At 39.2% G+C, this 23,757-nt stretch overlaps 1 protein-coding gene across 3 annotated transcripts in view; it reads left to right on the forward strand.

Moving 5' to 3' along the window:
• NEBL (nebulette) overlaps positions 1 to 23,757 on the forward strand; it is a 490,627-nt gene that overhangs the window by 374,859 nt on the left and 92,011 nt on the right. For all 3 annotated transcript variants that reach the window (XR_005197308.1, XR_005197309.1, XR_005197310.1), the window contains exon 24: positions 9,054 to 9,138. The gene's annotated coding sequence lies outside the window, so the exon portion shown is untranslated. The remainder of the gene's footprint in view (positions 1 to 9,053; positions 9,139 to 23,757) is intronic.

A 23,757-nucleotide genomic window follows, 5' to 3' on the forward strand; every position in this document is an offset into this window, starting at 1 on the left:
TCCTGAGTAGCTGGGATTACAGGCATGCGCCACCATGCCCAGCTAATTTTTTGTAGTTTTAGTAGAGACGGGGTTTCACCATGTTGACCAGGATGGTCTCGATCTCTTGGCCTCGTGATCCACCCACCTCGGCCTCCCAAAGTGCTGGGATCACAGGCCTGAGCCACCGTGCCCGGCCACCTGATATATGTCTTCTTTTGAAAAGTGTTCATATCCTTCGCCCACTTTTGGATGGGTTTGTTTATTTGTTTCTTGTTAATCTGTTTTAGTTCTTTGTAGATTCTGAATATTAGCCCTTTGTCAGATGGGTAGATTGCAAAAAATTTTTCCCATTCTGTTGGATGCTGGTTCACTCTAATGATTGTTTCTTTTGCTGTACAGAAGCTGTGGAGTTTAAAAAGGTCCCATTTGTCTGTTTTGGCTTTTGTTGCCAATGCTTCTGGCGTTTTATTCATGAAGTCCTGGCCTATGCCTATGTCCTGAATGGTTTTACCTAGATTTTCTTCTAGGGTTTTTATGGTGTTAGAGCTTATGTTTAAGTCTTTAGTCCATCTGGAGTTAACTTCACTGTAAGGTGTCAGAAAGGAGTCCAGTTTTTGCTTTCTGCACACTGCTAGCCAGTTTTCCCAACACAATTTATTAAAGAGGGAATCCTTTCCCCATTGCTTGTTTTTGTCAGGTTTGTCAAAGATCAGATGGTTGTAGATGTGTGGCATTGCCTCTAAGGCCTCTGTTCTGTTCCTTTGTTCTATATCTCTGTTTTGGTACCAGTACCATGCTGTTTTGATTACTGTAGCTTTGTAGTGTGGTTTGAAATCAGGTAGCATGATGCCTTCAGCTTTGTTCTTTTTGCTCAGGATTGTCTTGGCTATGCAGGTTCTCTTTTGGTTCCATATGAAGTTTAGGGTGTTTTTTTTCAGTTCTGCGAAGAAGGTCATTGGTAGCTTGATGGGGATAGCATTGAATCTATAAATTACTCTGGGTGGTATGGCCATTTTCACAATATTGATTTTTCTTAACCATGAGCATGGAATGTTTCTTCATTTGTTTGTGTCCTCTCTTATTTCCTTCAACAGTGGTTTGTAGTTCTCCTCAAAGAGGTCCTTTACATCCTTTGTTAGTTGTATTCCTAGGTATTTTATTCTCTTGGTAGCAATTGTGAATGGTAGTTCGCTCATGATTTGGCTCTCTGTTAGTCTGTTGTTGGTGTATAGAAATGCTTGTGATTTCTGCACATTGATTTTGTATCCTGAGACTTTGCTGAAGTTGCTTATCAGTTTAAGGAGATTTTGGGCTGAGATGATGGGGTCTTCTAAATATACAATCATGTCATCTGCAAATAGAGACAATTTAACTTCCTCTTTTTCTAATTGAATACACTTTATTTTTTTTTCTTGCCTAATTGCTCTGGCTAGAACTTCCAATACTATATTGAATAGGAGTGGTAAGAGAGGGCTTCCTTGTCTAGTGCCGGATTTCAAAAGGAATGGTTCCAGTTTTTGCCCATTCAGTATGATATTGGCTGTAGGTTTGTCGTAAATAGCTTTTATTATTTTGAGATATGTTCCTTTGATACCTAGTTTAATGAGAGTTTTTAGCATAAAGTGCTGTTGAATTTTGTGGAAGGCTTTCTCTGCATCTATTGAGATAATCATATGGTTTTTGTCTTTGGTTCTGTTCATGTGGTGGATTATGTTTATAGACTTGGGTATGTTGAACAAGTCTTGCATCCCTGGAAAGAAGCCTACTCGTTTGTGATGGATAAGCTTTTTGATGTGCTGTCACAATTGCTTTGCCAGTATTTTATTGAAGATTTTTTCATCTATGTTCATCAGGGATATTGGCCTGAAGTTTTCTTTTTTTGTTGAGTGTCTGCCGGGTTTTGGTATCAGGATGATGTTGGTCTCATAAAATGGTTTGGGAAGAATTCCCTCTTTTTTGTATTTTTTGGAGTAGTTTCAGAAGGAATGGTACCAGTTCCTCTTTGTACATCTGGTAGAATTCAGCTTTGAACCCATCTGGACCTGGACTTTTTTTTGGGTGGTAGGCTGTTAATTGCTGCCTCAACTTCAGCCCTTGTTACTGGTCTATTCAAGGTTTCACCTTCTTCCTGGTTTAGGTTAGGGAGGATGCAAGTGTCCAGGAATTTATTCATTTCTTCCAGGTTTATGTGCATAGAGTTGTTTGTAGTAATCTCCGATTTTAGTTTGTATTTCTGTGGAATCAGTGGTGATATACCCTTTATCATTTTTTATTGCATCTATTTGATTTTTCTCCCTTTTCTGGCTAGCAGTCTGTCTATTTTGTTGATCTTTCAAAAAACCAGCTCCTGGATTTATTGATGTTTTGAAGGGTTTTTTGTGTCTCTGTTTCCTTCAGTTCTTCTCTGATCTTAGTTATTTCTTGTCTTCTGCTAGCTTTTGAGTTTTTTCGATCTTGCTCCTCTAGCTCTTTCCATTTTGATGATAGGCTGTCAAGTTTAGATCTTTTCTCACTTCTCATGTGAGCATTTATAGCTATAAATTTCCCTCCAGACACTGCTTTCAATGTGTCCCAGAGATTCTGGTACATTGTGTCTTCATTCTCATTGGTTTCAAAGAACATCTTTATTTCTGCCTTCATTTCATTGTTTATCCAGTCGACATTCAGGAGCCAGTTGTTCAGTTTCCATGAAGCTGTGCAGTTCTGAGTTAGTTAATTCTGAGTTCTAATTTGATTGCTCTGTGGTCTGAGAGACTGTTTGTTATGATTTCCATTCTTTTGCATTTGCTGAGGAGCGATCTGCTTGCAATTATGTGGTCAAGTTTAGATTAGGTGCAATGCAGTGCTGAGAATAATGTATATTCTGTGGATTTGAGGTGGAGAGTTCTGTAGATGTCTGTTATGTCCACTTGGTCCAGATCTGAGTTCAAGTCCTGGATATCCTTGTTAATTTTCTGTCTAGTTGATCTGTCTAATATTGACAGTGGAGTGTTAAAGTCTCCCACCATTATTGTGTGGGAGTCTAAGTCTCTTTGTAGGTCATTAAGAACTTGCTTTATGTACCTAGGTGCTCCTGTATCGTGTGTGTATATATTTAGGATCGTTAGCTCTTCTTGTGGCATTGATCCTTTTACCATTATGTAATGCCCTTCTTGTCTCTTTCAATCTTTGTTGGTTTAAAGTCCATTTTATCAGAGATTAGGATTGCAACTCCTGCTTCTTTTTTTTCTCTCCATTTGCCTGATAAATCATCCTCCATCCCTTTATTTTGAGCCTATGTGTGTCCTTGCATGTGAGATGGGTTTCCTGTATACAGCACACCAATAGGTCTTGACTTTTCATCCAGTTTGCCAGTCTGTGTCTTTTGATTGGGGCATTTAGCCCATTTACATTTAAGGATAATATTGTTATGTGTGAATTTGATCCTGCCATTTTGATGCTAGCTGGGTGTTTTGCCTGTTAGTTGACACATTTTTTTTCATTGTGTTGATGGTCCTTACCATTTGGTACATTTTTGGAGGGGCTGGTACTTGTTTCTTTCCTTGGTTAGTGCTTCTTTCAGGAGCTGTTGTAAGGCAGGTCTGGTGGTGACAAATCTCTCAGCAATTGCTTGTCCATAAGGATTTTCTTTCTCCTTCAGTTATGAAGCTTAGTTTGGCTGGATATGAAATTTTAGGTTGAAAGTTCTTTTCTTTAAGGTTGTTGAATATTGACCCCCACTCTATTCTGGCTTGTAGGGTTTCTGCGGAGATATCTGCTGTAAGTCTGATGGGCTGCCCTTTGTGGGTAACCTGACCTTTTTCTCTGGCTGCCCTTAGCATTTTTTCCTTCATTTCAACCCTGGTGAATCTGACAAATATGTGCCTTGGGGTTGCTTTTCTTCAGGAATATCTCTGATGTTCTTTGTATTTCCTGGACTTGAATGTTGGCCTGCCTTGCTAGGTTGGGGAAGTTCTCCTGGATAATATCCTGAAGGATGTTTTCCAGCTTGGATTCATTCTCTCAGTCACATTCAGGTACACCTATCAAATGTAGATTACATCTTTTCACATAATCCCATATTTCTTGGAGGCTTTGTTCATTTCTTTTCACTATTTTTTCCTCTATTCTTGCCTTCTCATTGTATTTCATTGAGCTGATCTTCAGTTTCTGATATCTTTTCTTTTGCTTGGTTGATTTGGCTATTGAAACTTGTGTATGCTTCGCGAAGTTCTCGTGCTGTGTTTTTCAGCTCCATTAAGTCAGTTATATTTTTCTCTAAGCTGTTTATTCTAGTTAGCATCTCAGCTAACCTTTTTTCTACGTTCTTAGTTTCTTTGCATTGGGTTAGCACATGTTCTTTTAGCTCTGAGAAGTTTGTTATCACCCACCTTATGAAGCCTGTTTCTGTTAGTTCATCAGATTCATTCTCCATCCATCTTTGATCCGTAGCTGATGAGAAATTTTTGATCCTTTGGAGGAGGAGAGGCATTCTGGTTTTTGGTGTTTTCATCCTTTTTTCACTGGTTTCTTCCCATCTTAGTGGCTTTATCTACCTGTGGTCTTTGTAGTTGGTGACTTTTGGATGGGGTCTCTGAGTGGATGTCCTTTTTGTTGTTGATGACATTATTTATTTCCGTTTCTTAGTTTTCCTTCTAATAGTCAGGCCCCTCTGCTCCAGGACTGCTGGAGGTTCAGTCCAGACCCTGCTTGCCTGGGCATCACCTGCAGGGGTTGCAGAACAGTAAGGGTTGCTGCCAGTTTCTTCTTCTGTTATCTTTGTCCCAGAAGGGCACCTGCCAGGTGTTGGCCTGAGCTCTCCTTTATGAGGTGTCTCTTTGGGTATATGGGGGTCAGGGAGCTGCTTGAGGAGACAATCTGTCCCTTATAGGAACTCAAGTGCTGTGCTTGGAGCTCCGTTGTTCTGTGCAGAGATGCTGGGCAGGTACTTTTAAGTCTGCTGCAGTGGAACTCATAATGGCCTCTTTTCCCAGTTGCTTTGTCCTAGGAAGGTCAGCTTTATTTATAAGTTCCTGTCGTGCTGCTGCCTTTTTTCATAGATGCCCTGCCCTGCATGGAGTAGTCTAGTCACAATCTGCCAGCAGATGTGTTGCTGAGCTGCTGCAGGCTCTGCCCAGCTGCGGTGTGAACTGCTTCCGTAGTGGTGGTTGCCCTTCCCCCACTAAGCTGGACCATCCTAGGTCCACCTGCACTTGCTGCGAAGCTCTCAATCCAGAGCATTTCAGATTGTTTGTTTTGTGGGGGTGATACCTGCCGAGCCAGATCACCTGGCTCCCTGTCTCCGCCCCCTCCCTTTAGTTGAATGGGTGGCTCTGTCTCCCAGGCGTTCCAGGCGCCAGTTGAAACAGCCACTCAGATTTGTTTGAGTTTCTGTGCACCAAGCCAGCACCGACTGAAACCTCTTTGCTGAAAACTTGTGACGCTTTTGGGCCCAGGAATCTCCTGGTCTGTGGGCAGTGAATATTTGTTTGGAAATGCAGTGGGCACTCACCCTCTGCGTTGTTCTTGCTGGGAGCTGCACTCTGGAGCTTTTGCTATTCAGCCATCTTGGATCCTCCCCGCCATCAGATCACTCTTGGAGGGAACTGGTTTCTGATTCTTAACCCACGACAGCCATGCTTCTTGCCTTTTGTTCCCAAAGTGTTACAGACTAAGGCTGTGTGGTCCCAACTAACTTTTCATTAATTTTTGTGGATAACCATGCTCTGTCTACATGCTCTCACTTCCCTGGTCCCAGCTGATTAGATTGAGGTGATTCAGGAGGGCTACACAAGGACTTTGTCTAACAGGGTTGGTGGTGGTTGAACCTGCTCATATCTCCCTGAAGAGGCCTGAGTTCAAGTGATAAAGTAAGTTGACTCTCAGGTTATATGATTTTAAAAAGTAGAGAAAGAAGTCAGGAGGAAGCCTAAGCTGTGAGTAAGCAGAAAGTATGAGTAAGAGAGCTTATGAAATGGGGAAAAGATATTTAGCATAGACAGAGTAAAAGTGAAGTAGATGGTTGGAAGTGGAGGAGCCACAGGGCCATGAAAGAAACGGATTCTTGTTAATGGCAGCCCGTTATGAGGTAGCACCAGGTCCTCCCCAGGGAGTACCCACTCTCCATCCCACGCATGCAAAGCTCACCCACCAAGGAGGCCACCTCCTCTGCTGTCCTGTGTGCTGTTAGGGCCCCCAGCAAGGTCAAATTCTCTACTCCTTTCCATGTTTGCATGTAAAGTTTCCTGGAGGTGTCTTTGGGAGGCTTTCTGTAGCTTGCAAGCAGTCAGAGACTTAGACTAATAAAGCCACCATAATACATATTATTATGTATAATACATAATATTTATTATGTATTATACATAATGTATATGTATACATATATGTTATGCATATATGTATACATATACATATTATACATACATATATGTATAATACATAATATGTATTATGTATAATACGTAATACATCGGCACAAATTATAGAGTTATTATTTACTTACACATTTTTCTAACAGTGTCTTGCTCTGTTGCCCAAGCTGGAGTGCAGTGATGCAATTATGCTCACTATAGCCTTGATCCAACAGGCTCAAGCAATCCTCTAACCTCAGCCTCCCGAGTAGCTGGGACTACAAGCACACACCACTGTGCCTAGTTAATTTTAGATTTTGTAGAGATGGGGTCTCACTATGTTGCCAGGGCCAGTCTTGAACTCCTGGGCTCAAGTGATCCTCCTGCCACAGCCTCTCAAACTGCTGGGGTTACAGGCATGTGTCACTTCCTGGTTTCATAGTTTTCATGCTTGACAGATTAAATAAAAAGATAACATTTTGACAAGGAACAAATATTATAAGTGAGCAGCAGAGTTAAACAATGTCTCCCTCCCCCAAACCAGACCACTAAATAGCAAATATGATTGAAACGCCAATTACATTATTACGTTAAAATGTCACAGGGTTGTTTTAAAGTTTACTGTTTTGCTTTATGATATGTTATCATTTATATACCCTATCAAAAATAACTTCAGTAGTTAGAAGTTGTTTCCCTGGGCCCTTGGAAGGGCATCAATAACTAATATCAAGTGAATTTCACTTTTACTAGTACGTATGTACAAATGAAGGATTTGAGGGTTTAGACAATGTTCTCATTGATTTTTGAATGTTTAGCAAAGAAGGGGATAGCTGAGACCACGTTAGAGAGTGTCAAAGGCTCTAATGATAAAAGCCGAGTTGTTTCAGCAGAGCTTTATTAAGAAGCGCGTAATTCTTCCAGGCTTACTCAGTGACGGGTCTTGAAGAAAACAGAAGAAACAGTAATTGTAATTTATTCATTCGATGTATAATTATTCAGTGTCTACTTGATTCAAGGCACGGAGCATAGGCACTTTCTTCATAAAGCTTTCATGCTGGTAGGGAAAGACTGATATCAAACAACTAATTATATACTTATACAATTAATTACTTAATTACAGTTTAAGAGATGTCATGAAAGGGAAGCCTAGTGTGCCCCGAGTCCTTGTAGCTGGGACCCATGAGCTGTCGACTAGTGGGGAGGGCCTGGAAGACTTCTTTGAGGAACTTCCATTTGAGCCCTGAGAGCCATTCAAGTTCAGGTGAGCATGAGACATCTGGGAAAATTAGTCACCCGCAGTTAGTGACAGAAATACTCCAGTCTTTGCCCAAATTTTAATTTCAGTAGCAATGCTAGGTTTTGTATTTTTAATTCCATTAAATTCCTTGTGGACAAAAGTCAGCACATGCATGTGCACAAACTTACGTGTCAGCGCACCCTTTAATTCTAATTATGACTTATTTCACTTTAATAAGATTCAGCAGGTTGCTAAGAGTTAATTATATAAACAAAGCATTATAGATATGAAATACTTCACTTCCTTTTTTGGATAATTGGTTATTACATAGGCTTTCCTATGTATCCTTACTTCCTCTCTGAATATTTTGGGACAGCGTGCGCTCACTGGAGTTTATTATGGTACAGTCTGCAGCAGAACTATTGATTACAAATACTGTGCTCTCCCATTTTAGATTTTACAGATTCAGGGTTTGCCATTCCAATCTAATATGTGATATGAATTAAACATGCCACAGTACCTGGGCAATGCACAGAAAAATAACTTGTAATGCAAGAAAGTTGTTTGTAATTATTTAGAATACATCCTTGCTATGAGGTAAATCATAGCTTTGTTTATAGAATTCTAGCAAGAATTTTGAACACCTGCTTCCTTTAAAAATCTAACTGTATGCTTGTACACTTTATCTTGGGCCACTTAAATAAGCAATTGGGAATATTTTGGACATATTTGATTCCCATAATCAATGCCTAACAAAATGCTTGTTGTGGGAACGCTCATTGATATTTATAAACATTTCCTGGTTACATGTACTTCTTTCTTTCAAAAGAAATCTTTTGACTTCCAGAACAGTGCTACATAAAATGATTTGTAGACCTCTACATCTTATTTGGTATGTTGATTTTTGTAAAAATTTAGAAAGGGTAGCTCTTATGGTCTAACTATAGCGTCATACTTATATTGTAACTCAGGATTTGTTTGCAAATCATATTCCCACTGTTCATGTTCATCTCAGTAGGAATGGGAGGAAAGGGGCCTGAAAATCTTGCAGGATAAACTTGGTTTGTGCATTTCACCTGCCAAGGCTCCCTCCTTCCAGGAGTATCTGGGCCGCAGCTCTAACAGTTCAATGTGGCTCTTGCTTGCAACCATCCTCTAGCTGGAAAAACAGGAAGCAGGCCCAGGGGTTTTTTCCATCTTCTCTGATTTATGCCCTAGAAAGACATGGAGGTTGGGTAGGAATGGTCCCTGGGGATGATTTATTTTCAAAACTGGCAAAGAAAAGATATTTATGGTATGAGAACTATAATTATATAGCACAGCCTCTTAGGATCATTAAAAAGTTTCATGTTTAGAAAACACTCAAACATTCTCAGAGCTTCAAACGTGGCTTCTGGTCTCGATATAAGTTACTTGATTGTCATTGAGACGCTTCAGTAGTAATTTCATAATATATATGACCTTTAAGAATTTGACAGAGTCAATTTAACTATATTCATGCACAGATCAAGGAGCTAGATTATGATCCACTGGGGAGGATGGGGCTTAGCAGCAAGTAAGAAGTCCTAGTGCTCAAGGTGACCCTGACAGGTAAGTGATTATCTGTGGGACAGGATCATCTTGGAGAGAAGAGAAGGAAGAAAACATGTGCAGCCAACGCAGACCTGAAATTCCCAATGTCTCACTTTGGTGAAAAATTCAAAGTTTTAGCTTCAAGAGGAAATCTGTCTTTTAAAATTATTTCAGGATCAGGAAATTATTATTCATTACTTATTATTTTTGAGAGGGAGTCTTGCTCTGTCACCAAGCTGGTGTGCAGTGGCGTGATCTTGGCTCACTGCTACCTCCACCTTCCAGGTTCAAGCGATTTTCCTGCCTCAGCCTCCTGAGTGGCTAGGACTACAGGCGCATGCCACCATGTCCAGCTAATTTTTGTATTTTTGGTAGAGACAGGGCTTCACCATGCTGGCCAGAATGGTCTTGATCTCTTGACCTGGCGATCCACCTTCCTCGGCCTCCCAAAGTGCTGGGATTACAAGCGTGACCCACCGCACCTGACTTCATTACTTAATATTAATAATAATTGTCTCAGGATCAGGAAGTAGAATCTCTGCACTTTGTCCTTATTTGTCTTTTCATGCTTTTGCAGTTTAGTGATGTCTCCAAAATAATGCTGCCCTCTGTTTTGTAGCTTAGGCTTTCTTGATTTAGAAAGTATTGGAAAAATGCTGTAAATTCATGCAAGTGTACAAGTTGGGATACATTTCTTGATTTTAGGATTCTAGGATGCCTCAGCCATTTGTCAATTGTTTTTTAAGTCTGAGAAACTTATGTAAATTGGAGAGGGTGCAATGGGGACTTTGCCTACAAGTGTTTAAGGTTGCTAAATGGGAGAAAATAGAACGGAAAACCCAGAGGGGAACTGAGTACAAACGAGGATGGAAATGTATTTTTTTCTAGAGGCTAAAAGTCCGAGATCCAGGTAGCAGCAGTATTGGTTATGTCAGAGGCCTCTCTCCTTGGCTCGAAAATCACTGTCTTCTCCCTGTGTCTTCACATGGCCTTCTCTCTGTACCTGTGTCCTAATTTCCTATAAGGACATCAGTCGTAATGGACTAGGATCCATCCTTGCAACCTCATTTTACCTTAATCATCTTTTTAAAGACCTTTCTCCAAATACAGTCATATTCTGAAGGGTGGGGCCTAGGGCTTCAACATGTGAACTTTTAGGGGGTGCACAGTTTATCCAATAACAATATCAACCAAAATAATGGACAGAGAATCTCTTTAAAAGAAAAAGATGTTTACTGGGCAATAGAGTACTGTAATGGGAATCCATATGCTATAGTAAACTCTATACGTAATTGGGAAGAGAAGAAAGATAAAGGGTTTTCAAGGCAGAAATGAGGAGAATTACATAGTTGTTTTGAAATAATGATCCTTGGCTACTCAGATCAAAAACAAGGGTGACGCCAGGCCAAATTTGACAGTTGCTAGACACATGTTCTTGCAAAAGTATTTTTTGTGTGAGGTTGCAATGGCCTTTGTGCAAGGTTGTGGTTTTTGTAGAGTCTTTTTCATTATCAGGCATGCGAACATGAGATCCCTCTCTTCATACCCTTCCCCGGCTCTATTTATCAGGGTTTCCTTCACATCAGTGATTTCAGGTTGATCCTGACAACTTTCACAACACTAATGAAAAAATCAGGCTGGGCACAGTGGCTCCTGGCACTTTGGGAGGCTGAAGCGGGCCAGGAGTTTGAGATTAGCCCAGGCAACATGGAGAAACCTCATCTTTACTAAAAATACAAAAAAAAATTAGCTGGGCATAGTGGCACATGACTGTAATCACAGCTACTCAGGAGGCTGAGGCACAAGAATGGCTAAGAACAGGAGACAGAGGCTGCAGTGAGCTGAGATTGCTCCACTGCACTCCAGCCTGCGAAACAGTGCAAGACTTCGTCTCTGAAATCAATCAATCAATCATCAATAAATTAGTACTTGTGGGCAGCCAGACACAAGCAGGCTACTTTAGAAGGGATTGAGTGAAGGGAGCATTAGGAATGGAGGGATTATCTGAGTGCCCAAGGAAGACATTTGAAAGATGAAGAAACAGAACCAGAAAGGTGAGGCAATTGGCCCAAGGTCACAGAGCAAGTTAATTACAGAGCTGGAACCAGAGCCTGGACTTAGGGTTTTGACTCTCAAGTCTTTCCTGTTGCCCTGCCCTGCCTCAGGAAGCTCAGTTACAGAGCTAGACTGTGCCCCTGTGTCTATTCTCTGTCCCCAGCCCTTGGCAATGATCTTGAGCCACGCAATCCACTATTGCATGCCCCATATCACCATTGTTATGTTACAGTGTCCAGAAGGACCATCTTCCACACATCCCATCTGCAGACACCTCTCCCCTTTCTGTGGAGTTGGAATCAATGTTGCAGGATCCATTTGCTTTGTGCCCACTCTGGAGGGAGCCCCCCACCAGTGTGTGCATGAATACAATGAGAAACACAGCACCTCCTGACTCTACATCTCCCACCCTGCTCCCACCGTCAAGGCACCCTCGGAAACTCCCTTTCCACTCCCATGATGTCTGGTTTTGGTCACAGGATGTCACAACTCAGCTTATATTTTGTGCATTGTAGCTTATTTTTATGTCTTTGCAGTAAGTTCTTCCAGGGGCCCCACCTCCCAGGAGATGAGGGACTGAGGCTGCACAATTGGTTCATCTTCTTGTGTCAATACTGGGTCCTCTCCACCCAGTTATTGGGTGTAGCCACCAAACCAGTGTTGATTTGGCAATAGTACAGTTCTTACTTGCTCCAAACCAATAGGACTTATTTTCAATTTTTTATATTTACTCTTTCATAATTCAGAGAAGTGTGATACAGAGCTGGAACTATAGGGTACTCAATAAGGAAACACAACAGTTTAGTAAAGACACAGAACATCCATTAAGCTTATCTTCATTGTTTAAGCTTCCTTTCACTTTAATAAGATAGTTTTCAGTATGGTGAGCTGCTAGCTGTCTGCAAACTCATGGATGGTGGCTTATTACCAGAGAGGGATGCGGAAGAATAGAACAAACAGGCCTTGGTTTGCCAAGTTACGGTGTGGAGAATGAGACCATCATTATTCTTTGGCTTCTGGGAAGGCGTTATCTAACTCTGATAACTGGGTTTCTTCTGTTACATGAAGATAAGCTTTCTGCTTTATGCATATTGTTGTATATTGTTTGTAAAGAACTTAGCACAGCACTTAGCTCATAAGAGATGCTTAATAAATGGCAACAGAGACCACAAGGGGCCCTTTGTGAGGGATGCTCTTGGCAATTATGAAGGAACTTGCTTCCATTTTATCTCCTGTGGGGTCATTGAGTGGCAAATAGTGAAGAATTAGTACATATCCATATACTCATTAAGAATGGATTAAATATCGATTAGGTATTAATTAAGTATAATGAGAGGATACAAAATCATTTTAAGACATCTGGGTATTTGGATAAGGAGAGAACCTGGAGGACAGAGTAAATTATATTACCTCTTCAATATTTAGTTGTTTATGCCAGTAAGTTTCATTGGTAGCGAGAGCTGGTATCTTTCTACATATCATACTTTGTAAATGATCATTTAGGATGTTACTTTCAGAAGTGGAAGAGTAGTGGTGTCTGGTGACCTTTAAAAATGCATAGCTAATTGAATCACTGGTAGTTAAACATTAATAAATTTAATTATATGAAAGTGACACAAGAGGGCAGCTGTGTACTGTTTCTGAATATCTTTTGCTACAGTATATTATGCTAAAACCAAATATGTGAATGATCAGAATGATCAGAAATTGTCTTTAATGAGTTTCTTATTCTACAGAGGTAATACAATAATTTAGTTTGAAACCAGTTAATTCTCCTATACAGCGCTCAAATCCTTATTGACAGTGGTTGACAAGCAATGATACAATGAACATCCTACTGATTAGCCATGGTGCCTGTATTTACACAGAACTTCCTATTGATATCTTGACAATCATTTGACTGAACTGCAAGTGAGATGGGGGAGTGGATGGAAATGTTTATCAATTGCTGGGTATTCTGGTCCCTGTGGGAAGTGTATATGTTAGAATGAATGGTGTATCCTGTGCATTAGAGCTTAGCAATCTTGCAGAGTTGGACAGGAATGTCTCAGCTTCTGTTCGCACACATATTCTAGAAGCTGATTTACTTTTTGTCATTCTTTGAGATTCATGACAGGTAAATATCCTGTATGGTATCAAGGGCCTCCTGCCTGAGCTGTGGTGTGGGTTCTATGAGTGAATTATGTCCTGAGGGGGCAGATAGGAGCTGGGCACTAGGATAATATACTCTGAGCCAACGGGTTCAGAAGATGCGAGACTGTTCCACGTCCGAATTACATTTAGTTTAAGGGTTTTGTGCAGCTGTATGAAGGTAGCAGGAGAAAGAGTCTGTCTCAGCATAGATCAGGAATGGAGCTGTTAAGGATCCCCTGGGCTTCAACAAGAATGGAATTGACTTTGAAAGGGTATAAAACTTTATACAAATGGGCCTTTACAAAACTTACCAAGCCTCCTTCAAAGTTAATGTGGATAGGTATTGTTGCTTAATTCATTTCAATAAATATTTATTAATTATCTGCACATGGCAAGGTCCACTTCATGATGGGTATAGATAAGCCATATAGGGTCTTCTGGTAGGAGCTAACTGATCAAGGAAGAGGTGGCCCGGGGTATGGTATGGTTTAAGCACCTGGGTAATGGGACTCAGTGTATCCCCAGAGAGCAGATGCTGTGGTCCCGGAGTCAGTTTGTGCTGCAGTGCATGCTGGTTCATAGTGATACCAGTGGAGGCTGGGGTGAACTCCTGAGGCAAAGTCACAGAGGGAAGTATAGTGGAACCAATACTGGGAGTAAGGGCAGGCCAGGCTGGAAGGTGGAGAGGCAGAGACTCAAGAACTGGTGGTGGGACCATTCATCCAGAAACAATAGGGCAGGGCCATGTGTCTTGAGGTCTTAATGTTATTCCAATCCAACCATTAGGGGCAAGCTAGGTGTTAGTAGTATGAGCTGGAGATTCCGAATGGGCATGCTATTCAAAATAAGCATGGTGCGTGGGGATGTTCAACAAGAGAAAAAAAGCATGTAACAAAGTCTGAAATTGAGAAAACAGGAAAAGCATCCAGATCACACATGCACACATGTGCGCGCACACAAGCGCGCGCGCACATACACACACACACATATGCCACCAGGTATCTGGTGGTCATTGCTGATCATACATCAGGAAGTGATTTGCTTTCTGTGCTGGTTTGAAACAATTTCCCCTTTAAGGACGAGAACACCCACAACTGCTGGTTCTCTCAAGAGTCTCAGATTCTAGGAAAGTGGAATAATCTACACAGTAAATAAATTTTAGCACAGGATGACTGGAAAAGGAGAGCAAAGCTTAGTTCACGTCATGAGGTCATGTCTTTTGGTGCAGCCAAGTTTCATCCTGGGGTGCTGAAGGAATTTAGATATGTAATCAGAGTCGCCACTGGTAATCTTAAAAAAATCGTGTATAACAAGAGAGGAACCAGAAGAACTGATGGCAAGTAAATGTCACAAGTTTTGAAAAAGGGTGGACTCCAGAAACTGCAGACTAATAAATTTGTTCAAAGTTTGGTCAAATTACAGAATGAATTTTTAGCAGATGTCTTATGAGTACTTTGAAAGGAATGTGTTGACTGCTAGAAGACATGGAGTCACCAAGGACATATCACGCCAAACTAACCTCTTCTCCTTTTTACTGCGTTGATAGATCACTGGGAGTGACATAGATCTAGTGTTTCTTGGGTTTAGGAAAACACTTGGCAAGGTCTGACATGCCAAGCTATCATTATGAATGATAGCAAAAATACACATAGTATAAAAGTACTCTTTGGGGGCTGCGACCTGTTTGAAAACTTTGTGCTCAGAATGGAAGAACAAAAAATTCAGTTCACAATGACATTTGGTGAGTGCCCATGTTGCCTCTCACGAATTCTTACTAGAGTTCCTCTGAAGACATAGGAAAGAAGAAAATCAAAATTAGGACTGACCATCGCATTAGTGCTAGTATCAGGGAGGGGTTTCTTAGTAGTTCAAGGCTGACAAAAATGACAATCAGTACTCTAAAAATGATTGCTTACATGTAGGCAGAGAGACCCCTTCCTTCCTCCTCCATTGTTTAGTCCCTGTTTAAGAAAAATGAAATATGTGAAAACTAGGAAACTGGGTATCTATCTCCTTTGCATGGAAACAAAGATTATAGCTATAAGATCAATCAAAACTATGAATAATTCTAGCAGGAGATAAATGGAGCTATAAGAAGAAAATTATAAAACCTTGCTGAGAGATAGAACAGGAATGAACGGAGAAGCCTATTCTTGAATGGAAAGATGAAATATTGTAAATATGTTAATCCGTCCGTAATTAATTATACACTTAATGGATTCTAAATAAGACGATAACATTTTTTGAACTTGTCAAAGAGATTCTGAGTGTATTTAGCAAAATAAACAGTAAGAATGATTAAGAAATTTGTTCTTAGTGTATTTCAGAAGTTAGCGTTTGATAAAGACATAATAAACCAGTGGAAAATGGATTGATCAACAAAAATTAGTTTTGGAAACTATTTCCCACTTGAAAAACAATCAAGTTAGAGCCTTTAAAATTACCATGCACCGAAGTAAAAGTAAGAATAAAATGCAAAAATTAAAATGATCGAAAGGAAGAGAATATAGCGGAATATTTGAAGGTGTTGGAATGAGGAAGGATTGCTAAGCATATTGCAATGGATAAACCTGCAACCCAGAAAAAGAGCCATTGATTTGAACGTAAACTTTGTTTGAAAATTATTTGTATTAAACTTTAAATTTTGATGTAATTATATATTTACATTCATTTGTAAGAAATAATGCAGAGAGATTGTATGTACCATTCAGTTTCCTCCAGTGAAAACATCTTGCAAAACTATAATAAAATACAAGATACAGAACATTTTCATCACCACAAGAATCGCTCGTGTGGCCCCTCCATGGCCACACCAACTCTCTCCTGCCCTCCCTTCATCCTTAACCATTCATCTCCTCTCCATTTCTCTAGTTTTGTAATTTCAATGCTGATATATAAATGGAATGGTCAGTAAACATTGAGATTGGCCTTTTTCACTAAGCATAATTCTCTGAAGGTTCATCCAAATTGTTGCATGTATCAATAGTTCATTTCTTTCTTTTTTTTTTTTTTTTTAGAGTCTGGGTCTTGCTCTGTCACCCAGGCTGGAGCACAGTGGTGTGATGGTTCACTGTAGCTTCAAACTCCTGGGCTCAAGTGATCCTCCTGCCTTGGCCTCCCAAAGTGCTGGGATTATAGGCATGAGCCATTGAACTCAGCCAGTTCATTTGTTTTTATTGCTGAATAGTATTCCATGATGTGGATCTACCACAGTTTATTTACCCACTGGAGGATATTTGGATTTTTTGTTTGTTCGTTTTAGCTGTTACATGTAAGCCTGCTGTAATATTTAGGCATAGTTTTTTTGTGCAAACAAAAGTTTTCATTTCTCTTGGATACATTCCCAAGAGTATAACTGTTAGTCATATAATTGTTGCATCTTTAATTTTTGAGGAACTCCCAAATGATTTTTTAGAGGTATTCCATTTTACGTTCCCACCAGCAATGTACGAGTGACCTAATTTCTTTGCATCATCATTAGTATTTGGTGGTGTCACTAATTTTTAAAATTTTAGCCATTTTGGTAGACATGATATCCGTTATCATAATTTAAATTTGTATTTTCCTATGGATTAATGATATTGAATATGGGTTTCATGAGTTTATTTGCCATTGTTTATCTTCTTCTGTGAAATGTCTATGCATGTCTTTCGCTCACTTTCTAATTAGATTGTTTTTTGAGTGTTTAAAATATATACACATACACACACACACACACGCACACACACACACACTAATTACTAGTCCTTTGTTGGACATGTGGTTTGCAAATATTGTCTTCCAGTTTATAGTTTATCTTTTAACTTTCTTAACAGATATTTCAAAGAACAAAAAATTTAAAATTTTGATAATATCCAATTTGTCAATTTTTCATTTTGTGGATTGTGCTTTTCATATCAAGTCTAAGAATTCTGTCTAGCCTTAGATCTCAAAGATTTTCTCATATATTTTTCTATATGTTTTGTATCTTCATATATTATTTTTTACATCTAAGTTGGTGATTTGTTTTGGGTTGATTTTTATATAAGGTGTGAGATTTAGGTCAAAGTTTCTTATTTTCCTTATGTATGTTTCTTCACTCCATTTGTTGAAAAGGCGATACTTCCTTTGTTCCATTGCTTTCTCTCCTTTGTCAAAAATCAGTTGGGCATATTCATGTGGGTCTATTTCTGGGTTCTTTATTCTGGTCTATTTTTGTGTCCATCCTTCCACTAATATTGAATATAATCTCAATTACTGCAGCTATATAATAACCCTTGAAATTGAATAAACTGATTCCTCTCACTTGACTCTTGTTTTTCAAAATTGTTTTAGCTCTTCTAGTTCCTCTGCGTTCCCATATATATTTTAGAATAATCTTGTGTATACACACACAAAATCTTGCTGGGATCTTAGTAGGAATTGCATACAACTTATATATCAGTTTTTGGGAGAACTGACATCTTTGCTATGTTGAGTCTTCCAATCCATGAACATGGGATGCTCATTTTGAGTATGTAAAAATACAAATGATTTCTGTATGTTTATTTTGTATCCTGAAAACTTGGTGAGCTAATTAATTAGTCCTATGTGTTTTTGTAGATTCTTTGGGATTTTCTATGTACACAATCATGTCATTTGCCAATACTGATTTATCTAAAATCATTCTTTTCAATTTGTTTGCATTTTGGTTCCATTTCGTGCTTTCCTGCTTTGGCTAGAACTTTCATCACTGTGTTGAATAAGCGTGGACACCTTTGCTTGTTCTTTATCTTACAGTGAAGGCATTCGGGTTTTCTCCATTAAGTGTAATATTAGCTTTAGTTTTTTTGTGGATGCTCTTTATCAAGTTGAACACATTTTCCTTTACTCCCATTTTTCTAAGTGTTTTAAATAATGAATGGATGTTGAATTTTGTCAATTGTTTATTCTACACCTATTAATATGATTATATTTTTCTTCTTTAGCCTGTTAATATAATGGATTACATTGATTCTTACATGTTAAGCCAGGCTTTGATAAATCCTACTTGATCATAGTGTATAATTCTTAAATATTACTGAATTCTATATGCTAATATTTAAAAAAGACTTTTTGCATTATATTCATGAAAGATAGTCTATAATTTTCCTTAATTTTATTTTCTGGTTTTGCTATCAATGTGATGTTAGCTTCATAAAATGATTTAGGAAGTGTTCTATCTTACTTTTTTTCTGGAATAGATAGTAAAGAAGTTGCTCTTATTTCTTTGCTTATACATTTGGTAGAAAAAAGTTACTTATTTGAATACAAACTTTTGTTTAAATCAAGAGTGACCTAGGAAGTAGACTAAAATGATAGACCACCATGGTCTGTTATTGTACATGGCATGTTTACCACATTTATAGAGGACTTAAAGCTGAAAGTTAATTTCAACTCTTGAGGAATCAATATGTTACATTTATCTCAGTGGATTGAAATGCTCTGCTTCAGTATTGATTTCCCTCTGCTCTAGCCACAGTGGTTTTGCTGTTCCCATCTGAAAGCCTTTTTCCTTGCTCCATTTACCTGAATGCTCTTATTCCATATCTTTACATGGTTTCCCTTTAATATAACGTAGTTTCCTTCAAATATCACCTCTTTAGCAAAGGCTTCCCTGACTATCCTGCCTAAGTATGTCTTGCTTCACTCCATCAGTCTTCCATCTTATTCTGCTTTCCTTTTCTTCCTAGCACTTGACAAAATCTCATGTTTTCTTTCTCTGCTTTTTCTTCTTTTCTTTATCCCTGTTTCCCACCCATCCAGTCATCTATCAATTTTTTTCCTTAGGAATGTAATCTCTGTGAAGGCAGGGACATAGTCTGGCTTGTTCAGTTTTATTTCTAGTGCTTAGAGCATAGTAGATGCTCATAAATATTTTGAACAGATAAATGGATACATGAAGTATTTCTCATTTCAGTAACAATTAGTTAACTATTAAAATTAGGGCTGGGCGTGGTGGCTCCTGCCTGTAATCCCCGCACCTTGGGAGGCCGAGGCAGGTGGAACACGAGATCAAGAGATTGAGACCATCCTGGCCAACGTGATGAAACCCCTTCTCTACTAAAAACACAAAAATTAGCCAGGCATGGTGGCATGTGCCTATAATTCCAGCTACTCAGGAGGCTGAGGCAGGGGAATTGCTTGAACTCGGGAAGCAGAGGTTGCAGTGAACTGAGACTATGCTACCACACTCCAGACTGGGCGACAGAGTGGGACTTTGTCTCAAAACAAACAAACAAACAAAAAACTTGAACTGAATTTATGCTACCTAAGAAATAAAACTAAGATCAGGGCACAAAATCAGTCTTAAAGGGTTTTTATATCTACCACTTTTAAAAGGGTTATACATGGAATTATTTTTCCTTCAACAAACATGTATTTGCCAGATGCTGGAGATGCCATTGTGAGGAAAATGGCACTTTCTTCAGGAAGCTTACAGACTAGTATAAGAAATAGAAATAAATTAAATTAAAAATACATGTATGGTTATAAATTGTGTTTAGAATCAAGAAAAATAAGGTGCTTTGAGAGTATATACTAGAAGGACTTGATCTAGCATGAGGTATCAAACAGGTCTTTCTCAAGTCGAAATTTGAAATGTTAAGGACACAAAGATATCGGGAGAAGAGACTCAGGACAGAGGGAATAGCATCAAAGAGGCCCTAAGATACAAGGAGTCATGGAATGTCTACAGAAACCCAGAGTAGTGTGGAGACGGAGAAGAATCCTCCAGGAAGTCAAGGAGGTAGGTGGGGCCTGACTTGCAAGTCCCGAAAGCCACGTTAATGGTGTTGGTCTTTATCTAAACAGCCATGTGCAGTTATTATGGGTTTTTAAGCAATGAAGTAAAATTATTAGACTTGAGTTTTAAAAAATCCACTCTTCCTGCTGTATGGAGAATGAACTGGAGTGGGATAGGAGGAGAATGGGGAATCTAATTGATAGGCAGTGACAATAATTAGATGATGTAGTTTGCACCAGCCTAGTGGCAGTGGTAAGAGAATCATGAGAGGACGGTGACGTACTTTAGTTCACCATATGAAAGCCAAGGATATAATACAACAAACAGAATGTGTTTATAGAACGATAATTCCTACTCTTAGTGTGGAAACATAGAGGAAATAAAACAGTTGTTGGTATAAAATGATTCCAATTTAGGTAGTGGCTATAGCACATTCTAGATGTATGACCTACAGCAATTTACTGAAACATTTGGGACTTGGTTTCTCCATTTGTTTGATGAGTTTATTAATGCCTGCTTCATGGAGTTGTAACTTGTGGTTGACCCTGCTGATTGTCTCTAAATACCCGTTCTCCCCTTCTTCCAGAGTAAGATTAATTTTAGTTGAGCTGATGACCATAAAACAAAAGCATACATTTCGTCGGCTCTTTGTAGTTCAATGTGATACTGTGACAAAGTTCTGAACAATAGGATATGAGAGAAGAGCTGTGTGACAGCAACTAAGAACCTTCCTTAAGAGAGAGCTGGTAACTTTCTTTTTTCTTGTCTTTCTCAAAAATGGAAGAAAATTCCTTCTTCAGATTATGAGGGCAAGGGCCACCCCATAAAGATGGCAGACTAGTGAGCTGAAATAGGCTTGATCCCTAAGGAATCCAAGAAATAGTCTGGGCCTGAATACTGTTTTTCTGTTTTCTCATTGCTTGCTTTTTTATAAGACAAGAAATCAACACAGAAAGACTTTCTCTGTTATACGCAGCCTAGCTTTGTCTTCTTACCCATTACATAACAATTAGAAGATGGTATATGAAGTGTCCAGCACATAGCTAAATGTTTTTTCTTCCATGCCTCTTCCATAAAAAAAGAAACGCCCTTAAAATCCTGCCCTCCAGTAATAGAGAATTAAATTGTATTCTCAAATTTTTGTTTTTCTTAGCAGAGATTCTGACACTCTGGAATACGCCCAGGAGAAAATGCTCAAGGTGGTGACCAATCTTGGATCCACATTATACAAGGAACAGTTAGTTACAGGAGATGTGTTACATTTGCTATTTTAAAAATGTGTGCCTTTGACTTGGGCTTGGGAGTCTCAGGCCAATGGAATCTTGTAATTCCATCTACTCTTCTGCGATTGGAACTGAATTCTCACCAGCACTGCTGGGGCCCAGAGCTGACGCTTTGACCAGAGGAATCTGGGGAGTTGGAGAGGGAGTTGGGGTGTCTGGGCATTTGTCTTGCACATCTGCAGACTCAGCTGGGAGTGAGGTGCCAAGAAGACTATTAAGTAGTGGGTCTCTGTCTACTTGTTAAAACTACAAGGGCTCTCAAACCAGCACAGAGATCAGTGGTTTTTACTGTGTCCACCAGGAAGTGGTGGTAGGTCAGCAAAGCTGTCTCAAGAGTTTCCAAGGAGAGTCTTGAGTAGATGCAGCAGGATAGATATCTGTTTCTTCTGTGAGGTTCTAGACAATATAGCTTTTGAAAAAGAGGCATAGTGACTTAGAAAATCTTGAAAAACTAAATGTAGAAAGCCATTTTGAAGACTTTAAACATGAAACAGACTAAGAGTAAAGCAACACTGATTCTGATTCAGCCTGTTCAGTTGCAGGCTCTCAAATGTGCCCACCTGTTTGAATTTCCTTTAAGATGTCAACTGGCCTACTTCAGAAAGGACAGCTATGAAGATAGTTTAAGTAAAGATGCTTAAAAGCTCAAATAGAAGAGTCCATCTGAAGGAAGCACAGAAGCTACATTCCTAAGTGCGTTGATATTTCCACGTTAAAGGAAATGATATGGTAGGGAACAAGTTGTTTCAATGTGTCTGTGTTGATGGAGGGAGTAATGCTTAGCACAAAAATTGGGACAGTAGGAAGAAGACTCATAAAGAATAATTTTCAAATCGATGGCTTCTAGATTTATTCTTATCCAAGTGGTAGGTACCCTTGGGAAACACTGGCATTGTCACTTTGTGGGGGCTTTCATGTTTCATGCTTGGCCTACTGTAGGTGCAGCATCAGCCTGTGCAATGTTCCTAGGAAAGTTGTTTCCCTTCTGTTCCTCCTACAACCTTGACTTGCTCTTTATGATCCAGGTGTTCTAGGTAACCTGAAGTTATTAGAGGGAGAAGACATACTCTCCATCTCCTCCTGCTTTCCACTTGGAAAGCCATCCCTCCCCCACTTAGCATCTTGTGAACACACACATCACTCTAGAGCCTGCTTGTGTCTTCTTGGTTATTTTCCCCAATAGATTATGACTGATTTCAACTGGTATGTTGTCACTTCTTTATCCCAGTAATAGCCTGGCACCCAAAAGTTGCTTAAAAAATGTGTATTTTCATTTGACAGGTAACATTATGTTTTTATCTTGTACAACATGATTTTTGAAATATGCATATACATTGTTAAGTCTAGTGAATTAACAAATGCATTACTCCTATAGTTATTTTTGTGGTATAGCACATAACATTGACTATTTCATAACATTAATGATAGTCACCCTGCTGTTCAACAGATCTCTTAAAATGTGCTCCTGGCTATAATTATGTATCCTTTGACCAACATCTCCCCATCACCACCTCCCACTAAGCACCCCATAACCACTATCATACCAACTTGTTTAGATTCTGCGTATGAGGGAGATCATGTAGTATTTGTCTTTCCATGCCTGACTTATTTTACTTAATAATATTCTCCAGGTTCATCCATGTTATTGCAAGTGGCAGGATTTTATTCTTTTTATGGCTAAATAATATTCTATTATGCATATTTATATACACTACATTTCCTTTATCCCTTCATCCACTGATGGACACTTAGGTTGGTTCCACGTCTTGACTATTGTGAATAGTGCTACAAAAAATATGGGAGTGCAAATGTCTCTTTAACATATTAATTTCATTTCCTTTGGATATATACCCAGTAAAGGGATTGCTGGATCATACGGTAGTTCTTTTTAAAATTTTTAAGAAACTCCATACTTTTTCCCACATGGTTATACTAATTTACATTCCCAACAACAGTATAAAAGGATCCTCTTTTCCCCACATTGTTGCTAACACATTGTCTTTTGTCTGTTTGATAGTAGCCTTCTAACTGGGGTGAGATGATATTTTATGGTGGTTTTGATTTGCATTTCCCTGATGATTAGTGATGTTGAGCATTTTTTTCATATACCTGTTGCCAATTTTTATGTCTTCTTTAGAGAAATACCCATGCAGATCTTTTGCCCATTTCTTAATTGGGGTGTTTCTGAGTTATTTGAATTCTTTACCTATTTTGGATATTAACCCCTTGTCCAATATGTAGTTTGCAAATACTTTCTCCCATTCTGTGGGTTGTCTCTTCACTCTCCTGATTGTTTCCTTTGATGTGCAGATGCTTTTTAGTTTGGTATAATTCTATTTGTCTATCACCGCTTTTGTTGTCTGTGCTTGCAGGCCTTTCCTTAAAATCCTTGCCTACACCAATGTCATGAAACACTTTCCCTAT

Source organism: Cebus imitator, unplaced genomic scaffold (genome assembly GCF_001604975.1).
Source record: "Cebus imitator isolate Cc_AM_T3 unplaced genomic scaffold, Cebus_imitator-1.0 Scaffold456, whole genome shotgun sequence".
Taxonomy (NCBI): Eukaryota; Metazoa; Chordata; class Mammalia; order Primates; family Cebidae; genus Cebus; species Cebus imitator.